A 15,906-nucleotide genomic window follows, 5' to 3' on the forward strand; every position below is an offset into this window, starting at 1 on the left:
TCGAAAACCCAGCCATAACTCCCTCTGAAGACAGCCTGAGCAACGTGTTTAATCCCTGTTCTGTTCCCGGCCTGGGACTTGAGCGGCTCTCACTTTGCATTTTCATGGTCAGAGGAATAACACAATTTGCAAACTAAACCGTTGTATCTGTTCTCTTTGCAGTCCCATCTCCACAGGTGACCGTGGCTGTCCCGTTTACGCTGAGGTGGCATCTAACCCCTGCGTAGTCCACTGAAATGGTTTGCTCCGGGCTCCTCGCATGACACAAAGCGCAGCAACATGTCAAATGCTATTTTTCCCACTGCCTCTGTCGCGCCACAGCAAGTAATGCTGCAGTGTGCATCATCATTTTTTTGTTGTGTGTGTGTCTAACGAATTCAAGCTTGGCGAGATTTGCTTACTAACCAGGGAGCCCCCTTGAATATATTGGAAAATGCAGATTTGTTTTTCTGGACAAAGCACTAAAACCAATTTAACAATGAGCACATCAATCAACATATTCTTAATGCTGACAGTGGAGACTTGCTCCAATTCTCTTTGGCTCAGACTTCACAATTATGACAAAAGTAGATTTATATGAACAGTTTATGAATGATACCATCTACAGTGAGTCATAATTTAAAAACAATTTTATTTTAAATCCCTTTCGAGGACTCCAGGGATTGTTTTGCGACTTGCTAAGATAGGGAAGGGCAGTTGGCTCCAGAGCAGATGGATATTGGATCTGCTCTTTTTACTATTGTAATGCACAGAAGCAGAAACACCACAACAAGATAGATTGTAAGGTTGGCACACGGTCGACAAACCAATAAACTCAGCTCATATTTTCCAAAGGACCATTCACTGTCAAATAAACGACAAATATAATCCCACTTATTGCCTGGTATTGCGGCTTGGCATCGAGCCTTGGTGCTTTGCCATGGTTCAAGTGTTCACAGCCTCTTTGGAAACTCTCAGAGGCGGATTTTCAAACAGAAGGGATGGAAACATGGCCCAGGGTTTCCAGATTACATTTTTGCGATTGTTTCACATGAAGAGAAGTATTCATCTCCGGGGCTTCGTAGCGGACCAGCTTACCATTCATGTGCCATAGCAGGGTTAGTGTTTCCACTCAGGAAGTGGAAGCTAAAAGGGAAACAGAACAGGCTGTGTATACCTGGTACTCAATCGTGGCTGTCGAAAAATAATGGGAAATCTATCAAGTCATAAGTGGGCCCACTGCGTGTTCTGAGCTCTCCAGAGTCACTCAGAGCTGAGCCAGCTGTAGTTTAATGTATGACAAACTCTGACAAGCTAAATCAAATCCATCTTTATTAAAACATTAATCTTTTATTACTTGTGCCCTTAGTGTGCTTTCATTTAAATGTTTGGCTCCTGTGTGCATGGAAACCGCGCTTCCTATCAGAGTGGAAGTATTAATCGTTTAAATAAAAGATGCATTATAGGACCCTGCTGACCTGGTGAGCCGGTGCACTGTAGGCTCTCTTGAAACCGGACCATTGCTACAGAGCTATCAGTCAGACTGATATGAGGTGCAGGAAGCCGAGAGGAACCAACAGCAGCTGATAAGAGAGAATGATAAACCTGGGAGAAAAACAGACAGCTGTGATGGAGAGATAGACGGAAGAATGGCAGAGAGGGCATACAGCAAAAAGGGAGAGGGGGAGGACAGCTAAGATGGAGAAAACCAGAAGGCACGGCTGAGAGGCACTGCAAGGGAAACGATGTGAAATGAGTCTGTACCAGCTCACTTTATACTGTATCTAGAAACTCTGTTTCAGATAAGAGCGGCACTGGGGATCGGACACGAGACAGTGTGAGTGAGAGCGACTGCTGATTCACTGGTCCCTGCTGGGGGGGATAGACAAACACAACATGGCTAGGGATCAATTTTTGCTCTGTTAACCACAAGCCAAGGTTAACTAAGAAGGGAAGGCGAGCAGGGGGAATCGATCTCCTCGGTTTGGAGAGCAGCAGACCGTGACATGCATGTCTGCTGTGTTTCACCAAGCTTGTTTCTCTAGAAAATCATTTGAAGTTAAGATAATGAATAAAAAAACATTATGTCTAATCTAATGTCAGGTATGAAGTAAACACAGAACCACCAGGCATCCAAAGGTGAAGGCCTTCATGAGCATGACTGAAAAGCCCTGTATTATCAAAGCACCTCACTTGATTCATTCAAACTGCAGTGCTCATTAGACAAAGGCCATTTTAAAACCATGAATCCATCTTTAATGGGCAGTTTAAGGGAATGTTTTGACTTTTTAATATAATACAATTATGTGCTTTCTTGCAGGCATGTAGCTTATCTGGGTAAAGACACTGTAAAAAAATGTTTTAAATAAAAGGGTAAACAGTTAGCCCTGCTATGTCCAAAACTAACAACATGTACCCACTGGTACCTCTAAAGACAAGTTTGATCATGTTGGTTTAATCCAAACAAAAACCCAACTGTGAAAACTTCAGGCTGTAATTTTACAGGGATGGTGGGTTGTGCGTTCACATCTATACACAGAATCAAGATGGCGAGCTAGATGCTTTCCCCTGTTGCCAGTCTTTTGGCCAAACTGGCAAGTGGCAGCAGATGTGAGTTTGTATTTAAGTTATGTTGTCTGTGCTTGTTTTCAGTAAAACACAAGACAAAAGAAGTTCTGCTCTCAAATAGTTAATAATTCAATAAGTCAAACCTGTTTCCCAGGGTGTGTCATTAGTGTAGCTCCAGCATATATATGCTTCCTACCAGTGTGTGGGTGATGATGATAACAGTGATGCACCTGGAATGGTGGGCATCTGGCAGCAGCTGAAAACCACTGACAACATCTCACTTTGAGGGGCTAACAAATATTTCAGAGGCAGTGAATAACCAAAACACACCGCTTCCTGCTTATCTCAGACACATGCAAAATTCCATGTAATGCCCTAAAAACGTCTCGTAGACAAGTCATAGTTAAGGGGGGGGGGGGGGTTCTTCGAGCTGCTCTGCCCGACCCAAAATATACACAAAACATACAAGATGTCTAATCAAACACATATCTTGCTCAGGCAGGAGGGCAATGCAGATTGGATCCCATCCACATGGGAAAGTACACCGTATGCAGGGTTTTCTCCAGGCTACACTGGGCTCTTTGTTCAATAGAAGACCAGGTTAGTTCATGTGGGGATGACAGCTTCAATTCATACTTTTTCCCTGGTTCAATGATATGGCCGTTGTTTAATTTGGCAAGGGAACCAAACAAAGCAAGCAAAACACGACACAAAAAAACGGCGAAATCACATGTTACATCTCAGGACGCCAATCTCACCATCAGATTAAGATGCTGGCTATTTTCAGGGTAAAGTTTCCACTTCCACATATGTCGTACAACACCCCCTTTGCCTGGATACAGAAGTTTGTTTCATTTCCCTGATGAATATGACTTGCAGCTCTGTAATACAATATTCATGTAAAATTGCACTTGGCAAGTGATTCCAATTCAGGAAGAGAAGAGGCAAAGAAACAAACCAAAACGATTGGTCAAACACACACTACAATATGCAATTAATGAGTAACTGACTAAATCCTATTAACGGAAAGGTGCATGGCATTCTGTATTGGGCATAAGAGAAGACATGCTCCATTTAAAAAAAACTAACTATTTTCTCCTATGGGTTGAATAATTTTGATCCGTTTCACCGCGTGAGATGAATCACCTTCAAAAGAAGCTAATTTACATAGGTTGTGTGACAAATCTCTCTCCCACTCTCTTTGAAACCTCAAGATCCTGCCGAAAAAACACACTGTGGCCCAGAGCACTGTTCATACTTTGTTCTTTGTACCTAGCTGACTCCAAACTTTGATTGTCCCTCGCCACGATTTCTTTGTGTTGTCGAAACATGATACAAGAGCACTTGAAAAGGGTAGACTCCAGTTCCCTAATGAGGCCGTATTGTACTTTTCATTCTGTTTCACAATTATCTTGGTTGAGGATTTTCTGGGTAATCAGTAAAGATTGATTAAGTACCTGTGTCGAAATCCAGGTGGTCGGACTGTGACTTGATGCAACCTGCCAGAGGATTTTCATCACTCAGCTTCATTCAAACACAATCACAAGTCCAATTCCAAACGATTAGGACAACAACCTCGTCGGCTAAGTTTGCAGAACAGGCCTCACAAAGCATCATTTTGAGAGCAAAACACCAGTGTCAAAAATCCAAAGATGCCTCAATGGCTCAATGACGTCTTTGTGACTTTAGTCCACATGGACATGATGCAGTCATGTCCACTGTTCAAACACCTGTCTCCGAGACACTTTCTTGGAACGCAACTTAACCGGACGACAACAGCCTGTTTCAACAACCTGGAGCCACAAACACAACAACCAAGCCATTTGAAAGTCGCCCCCCTCCGGTTTACTTCACACTGAGCCGTGTTTAATGGCTGGATAATTATATGAAGTCCTCAACAGGATAATCCTAACAGCTTGCCAACTCAGCCTCGAAAACATCCCATCAGTCACCATGATGGGTAATTACAAGTAATGGACAAATGATAGTGTATGGTGAACAGTGTGTGAAAGTAGCTTAACCAGGCTCTGTGACAGCGTCCCACAGCGATAGCCGGTTCCGGAGCAGAAAGAACGAATGGCTGCAGTGGCTGCTGGGTGGACCCCGACCAAACTCACAGGACACAAAGACTCTAGCTTGCCTCTAAACTAATGAGCAAAGTGACAGAGAAAAATGGGCTTTGTTTCTAAGATAAGATGTGCCTTTATTGATCGCCCGGAGGGAAAATTCAATTTGAAGCAGCAGCACAGAAGATTGTGGCAAACACCGAAGAAAGAAATTTATGTCAATAACTATATATGAAAAAAAGTAAAACAATTTCAATACAATCTGTGTGTATACACGTACATGTGCAATGCACAATTGATAAATGTTTTTAAGTCTCAGTCAGTGGAGGTAGGAGGTTCTGGGTGCTGTGGCATTGGAGCCTGATGGATGAGTCTACAGCTGAACTCGCTCCTTAGCCTGAACTTTCTCTGATCAGTTTGCTGGCACCACAACTCCCAATGCCACTTTCCCAACAACCACGGCAAAGAAGACAACAATTGTCACTGGGGCTAAAAGAACATTGAGGAGCAGTCCTCCTAGAACTTCTGCAAATGGAATGTTTCTAAGGTGTTGAGGGTGAACAAAAACGGTTACAGTGATACGAGTCACACATTTTATTACAACAGTAATTTTTGGATTCACAGTCATTTTCCAAACAAGCTTGGTCACTAACATCTGAACAAATGACGTGTAGACTGTGGCAACAAAGCTTAAATTAAAGTTATCACAGATAAAACCTGATTTAATCATTTCAGCAAGAGTGGGATTAATTGTTCTTTGTCCTTAAATCCATGAGATTTACATTTAACCATTAATCCTATTTGCACAACAAATACAACAGAACCCAAATGAATCTACCTCCAGGATTTTTCCCCTCCTAGTTTCCAGGCCTCTTAAAATTCTCCACAGATGAAAGGAGGATGATGGAAAGATAAGACGTCAGGTATGGAGCAGCATCAACACGCCTGCAAACTATGCCCTGAGCAGACAAATCCCCACCCAGAAGCAGGAAAAAAGGCATTTCTAAGAATGTGGTCTTGGCGGTTTGACATTTGAGAAGAAAGGGATTCAAAAAGCGAATGAGTGCATTAATAAATCAAAGAAGCGTGTCCCACCAGAGATCAAAACCCACAATGCAGACAGGTAGTGACTGAGGAGGATGATTCATTGATGAATTTGGTGAGAAAAACAAAGCAAGGTGAAGTTCAAGCCCTTAGGGGATAGAAAGGCACTAACTCATGCATGCCAAAAAGTATGGCGTGCAGAAAGGTCTGAGTCTCTGAGACCTTGACTTGTGACCCTTGCTGCGATGCCCCTATAAAGAATACATGGACACAGTTTCAGACGGCACTCTCACCGATACACACATGAGCTTGAAACACGAACCCTTGAAGGAATGCAGCCCCCCTGACTTCAGCCTGCATAATGGCCTGTGTTGTGACACACTGGATCTCTCTAACACATTCATGGGGGGCTTAGAGAACATGCTTTCACTACATTCACGACATGACACATACTTTAAGTGTCTTGAGTTAGGGCTTTATTAAAACGTCCAAAAACCATTTATCTGAATCAACACATTAGGTCTCTTCAGCAGAAATTGTATGTAAAGACAAAAATGAAGTCCTATCCACAATAAATACTTGATACGTTCTCTGAAGTGAAAATGTCATATTATCAGCACCTCAAAAAGCTCCTTTCAGCCCCTCAGACAACACAAACACAGAACAACTGCAACTTTATTTCTGGAAGGTGAGTGACTTTAACTTATTTATAGAGGTTGGCACTGTGAGTGTGTGTATTAGTTCACAGTATTAAACACTGGGGCTGGCTGGCCCCCAGCTTTCATCCACTGGCTCCAGTCACCATGAAGCAGCAACTAGATGAGAAAACCCTGCCTATACTGATGGAGCTAGCTATCAGGGGGGGTTCAAGTTATTGATCAAGGACGAATACATCAGCAGCAGACTGAATCTGTGATAGACTCTTTGGAGAAATTAAAAGGCCAAACAAAAATTTTAACTTATTTATATGATAGTGTATTTTATAATTCATAAGGGGATTTGCAATACTGCTTTTTCTTTCAATTGAAGAGGCAACTTTAAAAAGGGCTGTGAATCTGTCTACTTGAAATGCAGCTTCATCCTTCAGTGTTTCAACAAAACATATTTTTCCAGAAACAGAAAGCCCTCTCAGTGTAATCTTATCAGTATCAAGTTAAAGTCATATTGTCCCATGCTTGGCGTTTAAATCTTTTCAAGATCCTATTTGCTTTCAACACGTCGATGACTTGGAAAAACCTTTTCCCTCTGGAGACATATGACGGTCTGACAAAAGAGAGCAGGAAAACCATAATGTTGATCACCCTCGGGTATCCCATGTCAAAGAAAGGGACAGCCAAAACTGGATCAGCTGGTTACACGCTGTTCCCGTTACTGTTCTTCAGAGTAGGTGTGGGTCTGAGGATTATGTGTCAGGTTGCAATACAGAAGAAAGGATGCTGAGATTCTGGGCTATGTGCACCACCTGTAGCCTCTGGCTAGGTTTTCAGTAGGCTGCATAATTAATAAGGTGATGCGGGGACACTGGACTCTCTGGAGGGGTTGAGATTAAAAGTGAGAATACAAGTGGGGGGCTAAGTGGAGAGATATGAGGATGAACTATAGCAAAGGGCTTAAGACGGAGAGTGAGATGTGTGAGAGGAAAACACAGCTAAAGCAAGGGAGGAAAGAAGGAGGGCATACAAACAAGGTGTTGTATCATCTCACAACTGATTCTGTTGCACTGCCAGGCCAATGCCATGTACAGTACAATTTATTAGATAGTGGACATCAATGGATTCCGGTCACCTTTGTTCCGAACTGTAGAGTGGCCTATATTTACCATTACTGCATACTGTAGGTTGTACAATGTGAAGAGAGTTAGAGTGACAGAGCAAACTTAAAATATTAAAAAATTCTGACTTTCCTGAATGAGAAAAGATAAGAAAGTGTTTGGCGTTCTGCGTTCTCAGGGTGTCCTTCACGTTCGCTTTGTTCTGTCATGTCCAACCTCATCTCTTTAAAAGAACTCATTATCGGGAGGGGAGAAGTTCAAAGACGCTCGAAGAAAGCAATTAACACATACAGGACAGACTGAAGGATTCCTCAGTGGTACAGTCAGCAATGTGCTGCTGGAGGGGGAGACAAGAGCAAACCGGAGCCCAAACATCATTGGATTTATGGGGCAAAAGATGAGAAGGAGTGAGAAGTTTTTATATTTGCAGAGGAGAATATCAGGTGTTTTGTCTTCACTTGTCCCCCACCAGGAGCCACAAATGGACCCCACTGTATCAGCTACTATCTGTCAGGCTCTAGACCAATGTTGACTTGGAGATTATTTATTTTTGATTAACTTGGATGTATGTCAGTTATTTATTGTTTCGCTTTACCTTTAAAGATAGAAAATGTAAGTCACTCACTACACTGTGAATACTAATATCAACTTAACAGTACCCACCAAAAGAAAGATGTGATAAACAATATTGCACGAGGTAAAAGACACAACGCGATTGTTATAATAACTGAAATATATGAGTATACAGGCATGATACACATATTTTTAGATTTACTGTGAGTTACATAAGGATATGACTGCTGCTGCATGACTTTTGGCGTTGACAGTTATATGTGCATACATGGCCTCACAGTAAACAGGAACTGCTAATAGCTCATTCAACATACCTTTACTGGGGCCGATTTCTCCAGAATGTAAACAAATATAGGCTAAAGTTCAGGGTTTTTATTGCAGCCCACAGCTATTATATGACTCTATGGCACCATTATACCTATTTACATATCCTGAAGCATTATGGGAGGTCGGTTCAAGAACTTAGAGCATGATTAACCCTACAAATCAAAGTAAGGCAAAGAATAATAACAGGGGGAAAAATCTGGTCATGCACGTGCAATGTCAATATTTGTTTTGACATTAGAGGAGGCGAGGGTGTTGGATGATGTAGTCGTCTGATGGGACGCCCACACACTCAGACTTTGAAAGCTCCGGGCATAAGGAGGACAAGTCACAGTGGTGTAACAGTTAATGTCGGGTAAGATGTAAAGCAAAAAATATGTAAAGATGATATAGTGCTTATATTACTGCACCAGCCAACTCCAAGGTTTTTCTGCATTTGACAGGATTTGTGTAGCACTGGGAACAACTGTCCCAGTCAATGTCATGCACTCAAGACTGGAGTTATCGCTGCACCGAGCCAAGAAACCAGCGAGACAAACAGCATCCTGCCAGAAAGTGATCTGTTTACCTGCAGTCGTCCGGGCAGCAGACAATATAGATACATCGAGCGATATCTCTGGCGATGCATGACAAGACGAGTGCGAGAGTACATGCCTGCAAGATTACAGCAAGTGGGCTGTACCCTCTCAGTGTTTGGTCTTCTCTGTCCTGACAGTGACAAACAGAGACACCTCATGTGTCTGTCTCCATATCTCTGTACCAGCTTTAGTGCTGCAAGGAGGAAGCCAGATAAAGAAACAATACTAACAACTTTCATAACAACTAGTAAATAGCATTCAAGGTATATGCATTGTATTGATATGTTGGAAATATTACATACATGTTTTTCCATTTCCCCTTAAGATTGCATCTAATAACTACAGTGTCAATGTAAACATGTATGTCGTTGTCTGTGTTTCCTGGGCGTGTATTCATGCATCCGTTTTAATCCACGGGGGGCTTCCTCCGAGCGCGACTGGATAACACAAAACACCACGCTACATTAAGCAACACATCCCCACTGATAGAGATCTCTTCCCGTGTGCCGACACTTATGAGACGTCTCATCACCATCTCATCGGTCCTAATCTAAGAATATACTGTAAATACAGGCTGGTAATGGGGCAGAGAGCCGCTTGATACTTCATAAGAATGCCAAGCCTCTAATAGCTATTTACATAGGATACATATGGGCTAACCAAGGAGAATACCTATTCTACCAGGGAGCCGAGGGGAAATGTACTTTGTGATGACAACAGAAATAAAGATATCGGTAAAACAAAATTCTGGAGCAACATCTCATTACAGAGGATGTCCTGGTTGGTCCGTGTCATTGAGATGAAGATGGACGGTGCATCTCCTGTCATTACACCCACGCGACCAATCATGAGTCAGTCTCAGCTGTCAATCTGGATGTTTCACTCTGTTTTTATAGCATCAAATAACTAATTAAAGCCAAACTTACCTGAACATGTAACACTTTATATACAGTCTGTTGTCTGAATAAGAACCTACTCTGAGCTGTTCTATAAAAATATCAGTGTTGGATATCTTCAAACTTGGCCAAATTAAGCCAAACTACATTGTGAAAGGAAAAGAATTATCGGCAAATGACCCTTCTCTCTGGGGAACCGGTCACTGAAATTGCTTTCCAGTTTCAGTTGACTTTGAGCTACACCAGAACAGGTAATGCCTCTTTGAGGTTCTCTGATAATGAGACGGAAGTTTAATCAATACTTTATCAACCTCTCAGCTACAGTAATAAATCTTGTTGGGGAGGCAGACGCTTTTCCCAGAGACAATTAAAAGTGGTTATCGCTATTACCTGCAGCCGCCAGATAACCTAAATGGCAAGAGGGTTAGATAGCTTTTTTCACGATTAAGTTAACTATGCTGTTCTGTCTAGGGGACTGATCCCTTTAGGCTGGTGTCACACACACACACTCACACATTCTTTAAGTATATTAGCCGGGGAGAGGTCAATGGATCGACATGAGAGACAGACCCTTTTATTGGCACTTACAGAGAACAGCGATATGTAATGACTCCCTTGATAGTTATGGTGAGAAGAGCGAAGGAGGGAAGACAAGTGGGGGGGGGGGGGGACATGGGTCATGCAAGCATTGTGTCACTGGGATGCAATAAAAGTAGACGTAGTAGCAATTTCGTAACACAAACTCCTGTATGCCTTTCACTTATAAAGAACACAGCAGGAGATTTTCCAAGTCAGATGCATTTAGAACAATAGGAAAATGTCCGCGACATTCAGAGGAAGTGCCTGGGTAGAGCATGCAGGAAATATGACATGACGTTTACAAAGGGGGGTTACCTGACTAAATTAACTTACCAATACAACCACTCTACCAAAAAACAACAGAAGTTGAGTGGAGTTACACCTCATTGCACTTTAATGACACAAGGTTGTTGACTGCCCGTGTATACACACTGAGCGAAAACTTGCTTTTCAACATTGTCTCCACCATAAAGTGAGTCAGGGTCACTGTGATTCATACAGTGTTTGATTCGACTGAAATAAACCAAGCACAAACTCTGCAGGTCTCAAACTTTAAGAGACAGAAGATAAACAAGCCATTGGCAAATGGAGTGTGTCTGTGTGTGTGTATGTGTGTGTGTGTACACATTGGCCATTCTTCAATGTCCTTGGCTGATAATGACACAACAATCAAAAGCGGCGGCCTCATGGCCCTGCGCTGAAAATGTATTATCACACTCAGTATTGTTTTTCTCGATGCCTCAAAGGGTTGAGGGCTGATAAGCTGACAAGTCATGGTGGCGACAAAAAAATGCAGGTGACAGCGCAATAAACAATGGCACCACAGTTTTAGTTTTTTTCGTCTATTAGCGAACAATTACACAAATCACAAAATGCTGATGCAAAGGCACAAAAAGCCCCCTGGAATCCCCCACACACATTAATTCACACAATAAAAAGTCTTTTTTAGTCCCATTCTCTGGAGGCAAATTGTGTTGGTCCACGGGTGTGTGTGTGTGTGTGTGTGCACTCACACATGCATGCTTATGGCACACTGTAATCCTCATGTGGTTTCACCTCCATGCCAGGGAGCCATTTGTCTTCATTATCATCATACGGCTGGAGGAAGCAGATCTGTTAGGGCTCGTGGCAACAGTAATGCCTCTCTGTCTGAACATAAAAAACAACTTCACTACCTGGACGTTTGTCATGTCACCCCACCACAGAAACAGGGACATTAAGAGGGACACATTGTGCCTCGTACCTCAATAAAGGTCCATTTCCAATGATCCAGAAAGATGGGTGAAAATTTGACTGATGGCTGTGCTTACAGAGCTAAGTAAAGACTGTGCCTATGGAGCGCATTTTGTCAACAGTTGGTTTAATGTGGAATTTATAAGACAAAATGCTAATGCCATGAGCAAATCACATCCGCAAACCTGCCACTGAGCATTTGTTTGGTGATAAATACGCCATTTCAGCATAGTTTCAAGTACAATGAACAGGGAAAAGCTTTTTGCACCAGAGGGCACAGAACCCCTGGAAGCATGGCAACGTTAACACTAACAAACTCGGACAGAGAACGGATTTTCCCGGCCCAATTATAGCAGAAAATCTGTTAAGAAACTCCTGGCCGGGCCTTGCAGGAAAATGATTGAGCGTGAATAGCTGTGTAATCACAAGACCGGCGTGTCACAAGCGCTTAAATGTTCATCCATCTGATCAAAGTCTGATATTTCTCCTGCGTCCTGATTCGCTCCGACACATTTTTTTTTATACCTCAAAACAACACCCGTACACCTCCTCAGTCTGAGGACCACCATGTCCGCGCCCACTGTGTCTTTACTAGGGAACACACCTCAAGTTACAAAAACCAGAGAACAGAACTGCTATTTCGCTAATCACCAGTTCAAAACATGAATCCCATATCAAGGCAAAAGCAGCCAGATTACTGCTAATTGCCTTCCCGCTGGCCGCAGACCACATCACAGGTAGGACACACACAACACCAGGACGCGTCTGCATAGTTTCCCCTCTCTCTCTCTCTCTCTCTCTCTGTGTGATGCCCATTACATTGCTGACCACCACCAGAGCAATTCATTACCCTTACCATGCCCCTCACAATGCAGGTCCATTGGTATGGAGATGGCAGTAGAAGAAAGGGCGAAGCAAAGCACATTACTGAATGCCTAGCTGCAGGAAAATTGCCTCCACACAATTAAGGGGAAACGGCCCCTTCTGTCTCGAAACGGGGGAAAGTGAAGGGTGAAAGTGATGGAGGAGGCAGCTCGCAAAACATCCAGGTGGATTGTAAAAGCTCCAAACATTCAGACTTGCTGTCAAAAAGATAGAGGCATCCGTATAACAGGTGAACATATTTATATATTTATAAATATGCAAGACAACAGAAGAGGAGGGTGGGAGTGTGGGCACACGTTTCTATCTAGAGTGCGTTTGTGTATGTGCATGTGTAGTGCGGGGACGGGAGTCTCCCAGGCCTGTAATTACGCCCTGGTGGGAGTGAAGCAGATAACAGAGGCCTGAGGACATCGACGTCACAGCAAGGCTCGGCATGAAGGGGAGAGGAGAGGAATAATAAAAGTGGGGGATCGTGCGCTACATGATACCTTATCAAGCACCGACTCTCCTCCAACACTCCTTTTTCATTTCCTCCTCGATACTTATCTAAAGACCCCTACAACACGTAAGCATGCATACACACACAAACACCAAACACGCAAAGCTCCTTAAGAAGCAGAGCAACACAACACAGCCCCCATAGTCCGTTCTTTTAATAATTCAATTAAAACCTATGCAAGGAAATATTGATTCTCAGAACCACCACTTAACCGAGTTATCTTACTCACATTAGGGCGGGAATCAGAGCACCACAGCTAGATTTAACATCAGTCTTCCTAATAACTAATGGTAGAATTCAAACGATATCTTTCGGCGATTTTCTTCCTCTGCACATGCCACAAATACCCTATATACAGCAAGTGATAGGGCTTAAACTGGTCTGTACATGCAGCAAAGGCCCCTTACTTTCCTGTTATATTCCCATTTCCTATTGGCCAGTACGATACCACACCCACCTCTGGACATAACTACACCATAACTCTTGCTGGATACTTCAGTTTTCTATGTCATACCTAGGGCTGCATGCACCAATACTCCCATTATTAATTATTCACAAATTAAAGTCTAGATTTTTTAAACTATTCAGTCTACAAACAGCAGAAGAAAATACCCAATATGTTCCTTAAGCCAGTGGTCATGGTTTTAAACGTCTTGTTTTCTTCAATCAACACTCCAAATTCCAAAGACACTCAGTGTAATCTCACAGAAGACTGAGAAAACATGCAAATATTCACATTTGAGCAGCTGGAACCACTAAGTTTGAGGCTATTTTTTTAAATTACAAAAAAGTTTACACCTTGATTGTGGAATCATCATCTAAACAGTTCAGCTGTGCAAGCTCTGCATTTTTGCCGCCATAGAAATATCTGCGTTCATGTGACCACACTGGTTGAAAGGCTCTCACATCAGCCGAAACTAATGCACCAGTCATCCCTGACCGGCAGACCCTCCTCCTGATGACATCACAACAGCCAAACGTTTAAAGGTACTGACGTAGCGGACCTTGGAAATATTGTTTCTCTCAGCATTGCAGAGCTCTGTTGCTATGGGGACATGCTTTACACAGAAGGGGGGGGGGGGGGAAGGAAAGTTGGGAAACATTGTCCTTGAGGCCCACTATTCAGGAGTGGACTGTAATATGCTGAATCCTGTTACAGTATACAGCACATTCTTCTATGCTAAGGACTGGATCGCAGCCAGCCGGTCTCAGCGGGCAGGGGTGCACCGTAAGTCTGCTGCAGCCCAAATATTATCAAGATAAAGCCGAGTGCGGCAGATTTACTGTGTGCTTTTCTCTCAATGTTACCCCAGTGGGCACTTTTCTTACAATAACTGCTTCTTGCGTCAATAGTTAAAGCTCACCTGAATCCAAACTAGAAAATATTATTTTTGCCGTACTTATGCATAACTGAAAATCACATTAAGCGAACAGCCTCCATGAAAAAACAGCCCCCTCAATAATGGATGATTTTTTCAGATAACAAACTCAAATCCATTAAGGTACAGCGTGACATTATATCTTTCAAATGAGCCAGTGCAATCAGATGGAGGAAGCCGGCTTTCAGCATTGACAGGGGGAAGGACAGGGTCAGGGACCTTCCATCATGGTATTGTCCAGACCACTGCTAAGCCACCACTGGGGAGTCTCTCCCCATTCCTCTACACCAGTGTCTCTGAGTGGAAACAACAGAACATTTACAGGACTCTGTCACTTCAGGCTACTGCACAACAAGAGGATATTAGCATTTATATGACCATGGTGATCAGTCCCCTATTCAGGAGACACATCCCACCTCCAATCCTTGCGTGACCTCGCAGGAAGCAGCGGTGAAGCTCGTGCTAAAGGCAGAACATTTCAATGAGTCACCTGTAATTGTTACCTCCAACAGGGATACTATGATTACACCCCTGTCTGTTGGTTTGTTGGTTTGTCTGTTAAAAAGTTTACACAGAAATTACTGGACGAGTTGCCACGGAACTTGGTGTAAGGATCCAGAACGGGTCTGGGAAGATCCACAGACTTTTGGTGTTCTCATTTTCTTCAAGAGATAGGGCGTTAGCCTTGACTGAGGCATGTGGTCTCTGAGTCCTCTTGTAATTTGTTTGTTTGTCTGTTAGTTTGCAGCATTACACAAAAAACGCTGGACGGATTACCACAAAACTTGGTGGGAGGGTGTGTTATGGTTCAGGGAAAAGCCTGTTGAGTTTTGGCGACTTTGAATCAGGAGGCAGATCCTGGAATTGCTTTGCCCCCGCTCTCTTTAACAGATAGTGTTTTTTAACGTTTTCACAAATGTCCCAGGGATGAATGCATGAACCTCAAAGAAAAACAAAATCTGGCATATTTAAGGGACAGATAATGACGATGGTGTGCAATTTAGTGCAGATCCAAATAAATAAAGATTTGTGCAACTCGTTGGAGTCCTGGTGGCGGTATGCTACTCTTCTCTGTTATTGTTCATAAATGGCAAATCAACAACAGCATTGTTTTTCTTTCAAATCAAATGTTACAAATCAATCTTGAGTGTGTTACAGGATACGCTATAATGATTGATTGACTCGTTGACCCAAGCTCCACACGTTTAGAGCCGGGACGACAGTAATGAGAGTGCAGCAGCTTTAAGTGGCTCTCTCATCTTCTGCTGTTTATTGAAAAACAAAACACGTGCCTCAAAGTGGCCCCATTACAGAAGTGGGCGTCATTGAGCAGTTCAGGGGTGGAACTGGGGGGGGGGACTTTAAAGTTCTTTTGAACAGATCCCCAGCAATATTAAGGATTATTAAAACAATGTCATGTTTTTGTGGCTAAGCATTGATTGAGATGTTCTTGTGTTAACTTCCCTCCTCACAGGACAGTGCAGTCTGTTCTGTAAAGATGTAATAACTTCTGCCTGACAACAAACAAACCA

At 42.9% G+C, this 15,906-nt stretch overlaps 1 protein-coding gene across 1 annotated transcript in view; it reads right to left on the bottom strand.

The window, feature by feature from the left end:
- The window catches only part of ctnnal1 (catenin (cadherin-associated protein), alpha-like 1), a 46,628-nt gene that overhangs the window by 29,857 nt on the left and 865 nt on the right, over window positions 1-15,906 (bottom strand). The window lies entirely within an intron of this gene.

The sequence above is a fragment of the Pleuronectes platessa genome, chromosome 18 (assembly GCF_947347685.1).
Source record: "Pleuronectes platessa chromosome 18, fPlePla1.1, whole genome shotgun sequence".
In the NCBI taxonomy this organism is placed as follows: Eukaryota; Metazoa; Chordata; class Actinopteri; order Pleuronectiformes; family Pleuronectidae; genus Pleuronectes; species Pleuronectes platessa.